At 41.5% G+C, this 10,317-nt stretch overlaps 1 pseudogene; it reads right to left on the bottom strand.

The window, feature by feature from the left end:
- Nucleotides 1-7,393: 7,393 nt before the first annotated feature.
- LOC101571047 lies at nt 7,394-8,040 on the bottom strand (annotated as a pseudogene).
- Between the last annotated feature and the right edge of the window lie 2,277 nt (nt 8,041-10,317).

The raw sequence follows: 10,317 nt of genomic DNA, 5'->3' as shown, positions 1-10,317 counted from the left end.
ATGTCATGAATGCTCCAGCATCAAAAATAAGAAAGAAAAGTCCATTCAGCACTTAACAATTGCTGTCCTATAGAACAAATTTTACAGGGAAATCTGGGGAAATTTCCAGGATGCTAAATCTCTGGGCAGCTTTTGAGGAACACAGGATTTAGAGAAGATATTCGAGAATGCCCTAGGTAGTATGGATTTTCCTCAAAGATTCACAAGGAAACATATCCCAGATTGTTGTATGTAATCAGTCAAAGCCAACAGAAAGGAAGGGAAGACTGGGTTAACATAGCCTCAGAGATCTCACTGAGCTTAGTCTTGCTCTAAGTGAGCCCTGAGCCACTGAAACTTCTCACATTTATTGAGGGCTACAAAGAGGCTAAGGAGTGTACTTGTAATTATTTCTGTTTTAATTCTAATTTGTACCCTCTGTAAGAAGCACACAAGCTGCTGCTTATATCTCCTTCTAGCATTCACCAAACTGTAAGATTACATGTCACTAGTTGGTAACTTCCCAGGTAAAGGAACAAAGAACAGACAGGGTGCTGCCTCCAGGAACCTGTGACCTTGTCCCCAGCTTGCGGGAATGACAAGAGGCCAGTCTCCTTAAGCTCTATTCTTTATTCTTTCTCCCTTGGGACAGTAAGCTTCTGACTCAGATCACTCACTACACTAGATTTGTTTAGTACGTAGCACATTCCCAAGGAGAATATTTATTCTATAAATAATAAATGGACGGAATAGTTTCTTATCTTCTAGGAGTACTGGATTAAATAGAATGTTTGGCTTATTAGGAGATTTCAATCTAATGAGAACTTTTAAATACTCCCCTGATTTTATATAGCCAAGTAATCTTTGCCCTTCTCCTAGGGCAGGCATTCTGGAAATTTAAACTATTTTTAAAAGTGAATTGTTCATATCTTCTGGAACCATGGGCCAAAACAATAACAAAAGGTTTTGGATCATTGTAGTATTGGCAATTCTCTGTTCTTTGGGTTGAACTCAGGACCTTGCTCTTACCAGGCCGGCGCTTATGCCTCTGAGCTATCTCCCCTGCCCTGTTTTATTGTTCTGTTTTGATGCAACAAAATATCATTTTTACTGATGACTAAGAAAGGAGGTCAGAGGCACACTTGGCTATTACTGTTCAGAAGGAGGCAGGCTCTAGAATAATCAGACTGCTATTTCTGTGGGGCTTGTAGAGAAAAAAATCATATACTACGCATTTAGCCATATGTTCTTGCAGATTTTCTTCAGAGCTCTCTCTTTTATTCATGCCCATGCTTTAATACAATGCTATAGTTTGTTTCCACTTATCTTCTAACATAGACTAGATGGCTCTTTCTTACGCTAACATCTATTTCTGATTTTTGTTTGTCCTCACAGACCCTATTTAAATGTAGATGGTATGTCCATGTATTTTGCATTGTAGGTCAGGAAACAATTTTCTCTGTATCCTCTAAGTTCTTATCTAGGGTCCTTCCAATGAAAGACAGATTAACAGAAGAAAAACATGAAAAGTTATTAACATACATATCTCATGTATGCAAGAAAGATACCCTGGGAATGAACAATTGTCAAAGGGGTGACATAGCATTCTGGCTTATATAGCATCTTTAACAAAGAATAACAAAGTTTTGGAGAAGTGAGAACCCAAAGGCTAAGGATGCTGTGGCCCTGGGTGGCGCATTACAGAAAAGTCTAAATATTTGATAAATGACTGGTAGATAGCGGTGAGTACTACCTTTGACTTGTAGATTCTTCCATGCCATTCTCAGGGCAAGTCCCAAGGGTCATTTCCTGTAATCACCTTTTGCCTTTTCTGGTGCCCAAGGAAGGAGGCACAGCTTTATAAATTTATGTTCTGCTTTGAAGTAAGTAGGAGAATGACAGAGATTTTTCTGTGTTTGCTTCTTCTCAGTTGCTTGTGGCTCAAAATAATCTTTATGTCAAAATAGCGTCCTTTAGGGTGGTGTATTCTGCTACTTTTCAATGTATAGTTTTGCATATCTTGCGCTGCCTGGCCTCTTTCACTGTGTGTGGCTACAACAATTAAACTATCAGGGGAGTGTGATCGTTCCGGGTGGCCCCCTCCTGCCCTCTCATTTGCTGTCTCTTTGCAGTGGTCACTGTAAGTTTTACATTTTTAGACCTCTGAGTTTTCCCGCTGTCTACAGCATACAGATTTGTATGGTCCTGCTTCTAAGCCCTCATGCACTTTATTTCCAGGGCCTAGGATGCTGTTCTTGTTATTCTGCTAACCATACTCCTGCTTATTTCAAAAAATCTGCTCAACATTCTCTTACCACAGTCTATTTTAAACTTTTTCCAGGTGGAGTACACTGCAATCACTCCAGCTACTCCTTCAGGGCAGTTAGCTTTTGTGCGCTCATCTATTTTCTCCTATTCACCTGCACTCATAGCCAGTGTGATGATGATTCTCGTGAGGCCCTGTGCTCGTCCACATGTGATGGGGATCTAGGAATGCAATTAAGCAACTTCCTGTTTCCCCCAAACCATAAAAGAGCAGCAATAACCATCCAGACAAGGTTATTTTAAGAAAGTTTTCCTAATTTATTTTAAGAAAAGAACAGCTAAGATGCATAAGATAAGGGAAGAGCTCTAGCTTGATGCTTTTTGTAGCGCATTTCAGAATTACTGCAGCATGAGTGTTTGCCCTGTTTTCCTTACACAGTGAGCATCTGCCCGGTATCCTTGCTTCAGAAGGTGAGCTACCAGGCGCGTCAATGTTCTCCACCAGCAGGAGTCCGGGAGGTCAGGTCACTGGCAGCCAGGAGGGGCAGCTGTGTGGCTCCCTCGGCTCTTCCCTTCTGTGAAACAGGATTTCCCGGGTTTTGCTGAGCAGAGAAGCCCCTAGCTGAAGGAAGAAAAACTCATTAGAAGAGTCTGTTTTATGATCTACTCCTCTCTTGGGTTGATTTGCTGTTACTCAATATTTATGGCAGGTCTTTGGGACAGCCTTACAAAAGTGAATTGATCTTTAAGTACAAGTAGTCGGTATTTCCCCCTCTCTCTTCCTTGCAAAGGGTAAGTTCAAGCAGAGTTTGTTCAAGCATGTAAACTTGCGGCACTATCGTCGCTGGAATCGCTTGGCAGTTTGTTAGGAGGCGCATTCCTGAGGTCCCTCTGAGCCAGGCTTGATGATGAGGCACACAGATCCGCATTTAATCCGGAGCTTCCCAGAAGCCCTGAACTGTAAACCAGGCAGAGAACGTAAAATAGAGTTCTCAGCAGTGGAGTGGCTCCTCTTCCTTATTTATTGGAATCGTCTGCCTTCAGATTACAGGACGCCAGCTTACACTTCTTAGACAGTAGCTTGGATAGCAGAGGTGCAGAGTGGACGGGGAAGCTGAGGAGGACTGAACTGCGTGCTCTCTTTGGGGCTTTGCTACACTCTCCTATGCAGCGTTTAGCAGTTCACTAAGTGTTCAGGCCTCTGGCCTAGATACCACGTGTTGTGCTTCCCACTGACACTCTGTGAGTAAAATATGGACTTTGAAACTCTAAAGAGAAAGTAGCAGCTCTCCTGGTTATCTGTGGCATCTGTTAGGTGACAGGTCAATGAGGTGGAGAGTTTCACAAATAGAAAGCATGACTCAGACATAGCGACTAAAATTCGGCTTCAGGACTCAGCCAGGAACTTCATCGTCGGCTGTGTGTGTCACCTGGGCAAGGACCTGCTCTGCAGTTTCACCAGCTGCAAGGATGATGGCACCTGCTCTCCAGAGCACTGCAGTGGTCTTGAGTAGGTCAAGCACATCATCTGCTAAATGATTTTTTTATTTCATTTTGCCACTGAGGTGCCGAGGATCAAACCCCAGGCTTTGCACACACTAGGCGAGTGCTCTGCCACTGAGCTACATCCAGTCTTGCTCAAGTGTCTTAGAAACTCCAAAGTACTAGTCACCTAAGCTTGGCTCTTAGCAGGTGTCACGAGGTGCTTTGATGCTTCCTATCCGGAGTAATGAGGGAAAGCTCTGGACGCTTGAGATCCCATTAGAAGGTCCCAGAGTCTGTGAGGAAAGGCCATAAAACCAAAGGGGGTGGGCGTGGTGCCAGCACAGCTTGCACAACACTCGTTTTAGCATCAGACATATTTTACTCCTTAGCAAAGAAAGCGAGCAAGAAGGCCCCTAGGAGATATCTTTGGATGCTTGAGGAATTTGAAAAGCTGCAACTTGGAATTTGAGGCATTCATTTCCTTCTCCTACCAAGCTGAGACCCTATAGGGTAATTTCCTGCCTCAGAGCTCCCATCGCCTTAAAACCTGGATGGAATTTGAGATAGTTGAAGCAGAATGAGATTCTAATTATCCATGTCCTTCTAAAGGGGAGATCAGAATAGGAACTTCACATTAGGATGGATTCACCAGCCAATTTTTTAAGCAGCTGGTTTTGAGTCCCTGAACAAATGGCTCAGTAGTTTGCCTCCTTTATTTTCTTGTCTGTGGTAAGGCTGGTCAGTGTGCAGTTGAATGCTGGATTCTGGTAACTTCCAGTATTATGTTCCTGGGCACTGTTCCCTCTCACACACATTTTGTGTCAATCCACAGCATCTACATCCAAACTGCTAACTTCAGCACAATCTGTTACATCTCAGACACCCACATAAGCAGGCCCAAGAGCCCTCACTAAACAAAACAACTTTCGAAGTCAGATGAACATACTGCGTAAAGTGCAACATTTTTCTATGTGGTTTTCTCAGTGGATGCCATGTGTTGTAAGGCCCAAGGAGGAAACCAGGCTGGGTCTCCGGGACTTGCTTCAACCTTTGCAGAAGCACTGAGGGCTCCACACACTGAAGCCACTTCAGCTCTTGCTCAGTTCCAAGAAGGAATGCGGCTGGCAAGGTCCCCTGGGTTACTGCTGGGAACAAACCCAGGTTTGCACTTTCACATGAATAGTATTTCAAGAGTTTGTCAGTGTGATCATCAATCTGTGGGATTATGGTTTTCCCATAGTGTCCAGATTAAAGCTGTGTGTTTGCTGTAGCAGATAGTAATTGGGATTTTTGTGGCTTTCAGGTGTGACGTGGTCTTAACATTTCTTCAGAAATATCATGTTCGATTCAGTAGTTTTTGTGTTTATAGTTCTTTGTACTGTAAACTTTGTGTTTAACTTGCATTTTCTATGTCATATCTGTGCATCACTCATAGAAAACTGAATTTAAGGGCCAGCCAAATAGCTCAGCGGATTAAAGCTCCTGCAGGTGGGCACAGAAGCCAGGGGTTCAATCCCCAGGCCTGCTGTGCTGGACCCGCCCCAGGCTGCACTGAGATGTCAATTGAGAATGGGTATGGTGGTGTGCGCCTGTAATCCCAGCACTTGGGAGACTGTAAACGGGAGAATCACTATGAGTCTGATCTAGTAGTGAGACTCTGAACACCCTGTAGACCCGTCCCTAAAATACAAAAAAAGAAAAAAGAAAAAAAAAAAACCCTGAATTTATACAGTTATCCTCCTTTACCCAGAATATTTGACTAGCTTGAGTATTTAATTATGACTTTGAGTGGTCTTCCCTATGCATTTAATGAATGTTCTCATTTTTGCTGCAAGGGTATATAAAAATACCAATTTTTTTGAGAGAGAGGATCTCAACACATCCATGTGTACAGATATCAGCCACTTTGGGCTTAAAACACACAATGAGACAATTGAAAACTTGTTTATTTTCCCAAATCCATGACAACAAGAACTTTGCCAAAACTGAACTATGAATGCTGGTAACACAGTACAAGACACTCCACTGACCTGAAAGAACACAGGTGTGGCCTGCAGCTTGGACACATACTTGGTGGAGTGCTTTTTCGGTAGAGAGGAACAGAAAATTTGGCTTCCTCAGGGAACTGGATGAAACAACCCCTCCTCCCAGAGTAGTCAGAACACCACGCTGCAGAGCCTTGACTTTATAAGGGAAGAGAGCCTCCGAATCACTGGCTTTTCCTGTTGCATTCTCACTAGCGGCCCTGGAATGAGCTCTGCTAAAAATGTTCCAGGCAACTGTTGATTTAGGCATTTCTGTCTTCTTTTCTAGTCACAGAATGTGTACAAGTTGAAGAGATCCTTCAGGTTCTTGCTACCTCATTCCCCCCTTTTAAAGCCTTCTGGCAAAGTAGGTGGAGAAGGGTTTCCCAGAATTAGAAAAGTTTCCATCTGCCCAAACTGTGTGGGTTTAATATTTTGGGTAACACATTGTATTATTTGATTTTTTTTCCCTTAAGACTCCACAGAGATGGAGAATGTGTAGGAGTAGAGGATCTTTCTGAAGAAAGACAAGTATTCAGAGAACATTATGTTTAAGGATTTGAAAGCCATCATCTGTGTTGTGTTAGAACTTCAACGTTTTTCTTCCTGTAATGAATAGTAATCAGCACAGGCATTAGTAAAACTAGAAATTTGATTTTTGAATGAGATACAATTCTAAATTGTGAGGGTGAGGTAAATTGGGGCCCGTTGTTGTTCCTAAATTAGCATAGATTATTTTTTAATTCCTGTTCAGTTTGCTATCTCTCTTATTTCTCAAAAGTTTTTAGGGGCTGGTGAGATGGCTCAGTGATCTAAAGCACCTACTTAGAACAAGCTTAGCAAAGCACAGGGACTGAGGTTCAATCCCCCAGCCCCACATGCCAGCCAGCCCCGCCCCCAGGTGGGCTGAGCTGGCCACACACACACACACACACACACAAATAAATAAAAAATTTTTTAAAAAAGTTTTTAGTAGCTGCACATGGTGGAATACACTGGTACTCACCACACTGGGAGGCTGAGGCAGGTGTGTAGCAAATTTGAACCCATTCTCTCTTTTTTTTTTTTTTTTCTTCATTTTATGTATTTGGTACAGGGTCTCACTACACAGCTTAAACTCATAGTGATCTTCCTGTTTTCAACCTACCTCTTCTTTTTAAAAAAAATCTTTTTTTATTTCTTCATTTATTTGGTACAGGGTCTCGCTATGCAGATCAGACTCATAGTGATCTTCCTGTCTTAGCCTCCCTAGCACTAGGATTACAGGCATGTACCACCACATCCAGTTTGGGTGGCTGGCACAGCACGAGGTACTGGGGATCGATCCTGGGTCCTTGAGCTTGCCAGGCAGGCTCTTAGACAACAAGCTAACTCCCCAGCCCCTGAACCCATTCTTAGTTGAAGTTTATTTATTTATTTATTTTGAGGTATATTTCTTGGTTTTGATGCTGAGGATTGAACCCAGGACTTTCAGCTTGTTAAAAGCATTCTACTGCTGAGCTAAATCCCCAGCCCCTGAATGCATTCTTTTTTTTTTCATCCAATAAGTCATAACTTTATTAGTGATAGAAACAGTATAAATTTCAAACCAAGCTGCAGTGACCTTTTTGAAGCACCAAAAAAGTCCTCCTTTATGATGATTACATTGTTAGTTCCATAATAGCATTTACAATATCACTACTGTTGTTCTTCAGTGCTCGGCCTGCCTCTGCCCTCCGACACATTTGCTTGTGACATAACCAACTCTATGTCCTTAACTTCCACGCCTGCTTCATCAACCTTTCCTCTTCATTCTCCTCTTGTACAGTTGGAGTCTGTGTATTTTCTTGAATGTTTGAGACAGCTTCACCTTGAACTTTGAATTTCTCAGCAGCTGCTAACTGTGCTTGCTGAGATAAATCCTCAATCTTGGCTTCCCAAAAACTATGTAGGTATCTGAAGCTGGGCTCTTATAGACATCTGGTTTTGTGATGACAAAGAGGATATTCTTACACTTCCAAATAATGACTCTAGTAACTCCTGTAACTTGCCGAAGACCCAGCTTGGACGTAACCTTCAGTGCCTTCTTTTCACTCCAGCTCTGTTTTGCTTTACTGACTGGTTCTTCATCGATTTCAGCTGCTGCCGCCAGCTGGGATTGTAGTGTGGTTGCTTGTGTGGAATCTTGCTCTTCGAGCTCTGGTACTGATTCATCACTGTCAGATTCTGTTCCAGACCCTGTCTCAGCCTGGGGCTGTGGCACCTCCTGCTCTGTAGCAGGGACAGTTTCTGTGGCTTCACTGGGCATTTTGGATGGAGAACACCGAACCAAGATGGTGGTCCTGAATGCATTCTTGACAGTGTTGCACTTTAGTGACACTATGTCTCAAAAATAAGAAATAAGAAAGGGGTTGGGGCTGTAGCTCAGCGTGAGGGCCCAAGTTTCAATCCCCAGTCAGTACTGCAAGTTAAAATTTTTGCATCAACATTCTGCCTAAAAATTTCTTTGGAAGAAACAAGTATTTTCACCTACTGTGATATGTTAGGATGCCAGCCAGGCCTAGGACCATGCAGGTAAGCTAGAGCCGTGGAGTTGCCTTTGGCATCTCTGTCTAAAAGAGCCTGCAGTTCTAAAGAAAGTGTGGTGTAGCCCACATTATGGGAAGGAGATTTTCATAGTTTTAAGTGCCATTTGTCAAGATCATTTAAAAAATATATTTTTAAAAGCAGTTTTATGTTCATAGCTTTATTTTTTGGCTGGTGTATACCTACTCAAATTTCTCAGATCTCTGGGATGATTAATTTCCTAAGGAAAGCTGGCTATTGAACCATATCACTTTCTCAGCTAGGTCTTTTTATTTTAATGTCCTTTTTCTTTCTTCTTTTCCTCATTTCTTTTCTTTTTTGCAGTATTGGGGATTAAACTTGGGACCTTGCGCATGCAAGGCAGGTGCTTATGCCACTAAACTACCCCCCCCCTTTTTGAGATGAGGTTTTACTAGTTGCATTGGGGCAGTTTGCATAGCTCCAGAAATCCTACTTTGATATTTACACATCCAAAATCTGACCACAAAAGATGTGTGTGAGTTCCTGTTTGACGCTGAGAGTCTACCACCCAAAGATAAACTTGGTCTCCTTTCCCCCAGGTCTATAGAAGATACAGAGAAGAAATACCTTCCTGAACAGTAGAGTAATTTTCATGTGCTGTTGAGCCAAGCATGATTTTACATGGGAGAGAGTTTTCTGTAAGTTTTGTGTTCTCTAACTTAGAGAAGGTGAATATTTTCCTAAGCCCTGTTTTTCCTGAAATTCAAAAGTTCAACTACTTAAATGGGCATCTCACCTCCAAACCTGTGCAATAATAGATAATATATTTGTTTTCCATCCTTAAAAAAATTAGATTAATGAAATAAGTACAGCTAAAAACAAAATGAACAAATTCCGTGCAGGATTCTCTGTAAAACTTGCTACGGGAAGGAGCTGTCTGATACTATATTCATCTTTGTCAACACGGCCCACTTAAATTCCAGTTAGGATCAGAGTGTTGGAGTTTATAAAATAAACTAAGAATCGGTGGCAAACATATCTTCTCAAACACCATCTGTTCCAAGTTTAAGTCCAAATCTTATCATTGATTGACTCTTTTCTTTCTACATAATTTGAGTTTGATTTATAAAACAAAAACAGATTTGCAGGTTTGCTGCAAAGCACAAGTGACTATGCCAGGCACTCACGGGGATTACAAATGTAGTTCTATAATAGACATTGGAGATATAGCACGTAGTGACTTCTGCAGCTTGTACAATAGTGCTCTTGTTGGCCTAGTTTGCATCATTTTCCTCTAGAATTGGTGCTCAGAGGGTGGTCCTGTGGGGTGAGACAGACCAAGTCAGAGTTTTTCCAGCAGTTTACTGAAGCAGGAACTAGGGCTGCTACCCAGTAAGACTACTGATTAATTAGCAATTTCAAATTAAGTGAAACATAGTCACCAACTGCTGTCACTTAAGAGCACCAGGGTTTTTTTTTTTTTTTTTTTTTTTGGCAGAGCCGGGGATTGAACTTAGGCCCTTGTGCTTGCTAGGGAAGCACTTATTCCACTGAGCCATCTCCCCAGTCCTTACTACTGGACTCGTAGAATATTTTGCTGAGTTAACACACCTATAATATTCAAATGACGGAACTAAACAAAAAAGGAGATACAGATGAATGTGCATTTTGTATCTGTGTATTCAAAATGGTTAGGATAAATATATATTTACATTCTCTTAAAGAATAGAGGGATTTGTTGTAATAGTGTTTGTAAATAGAATATCATGTCTGCATCTTGTACAGCAAATAACCACTAGGAAGAGAGTATGCAATGTGTTAATTATTGAAACTGTCCTACCAATTTGATTTGAAAAAAAAATAAAATTTCTGAATTTAGTTCAACTTATAATACTGCATTTCCAAGAAAAATGAACCTTTTTGCACAAGAAATTTAAATAAAGTCATACCAAGATACGCACAAATGAAATTGTCCAAAATTTATTGTAAAGAAAAAAATCATTAAAGCATATACATAAAAAATATTAGCTATGGAGGA

The sequence above is a fragment of the Octodon degus genome, unplaced genomic scaffold, assembly GCF_000260255.1.
Source record: "Octodon degus isolate 3935 unplaced genomic scaffold, OctDeg1.0 scaffold00046, whole genome shotgun sequence".
Taxonomy (NCBI): domain Eukaryota; kingdom Metazoa; phylum Chordata; class Mammalia; order Rodentia; family Octodontidae; genus Octodon; species Octodon degus.
This window is presented reverse-complemented; position numbering and strand designations above follow the sequence as displayed.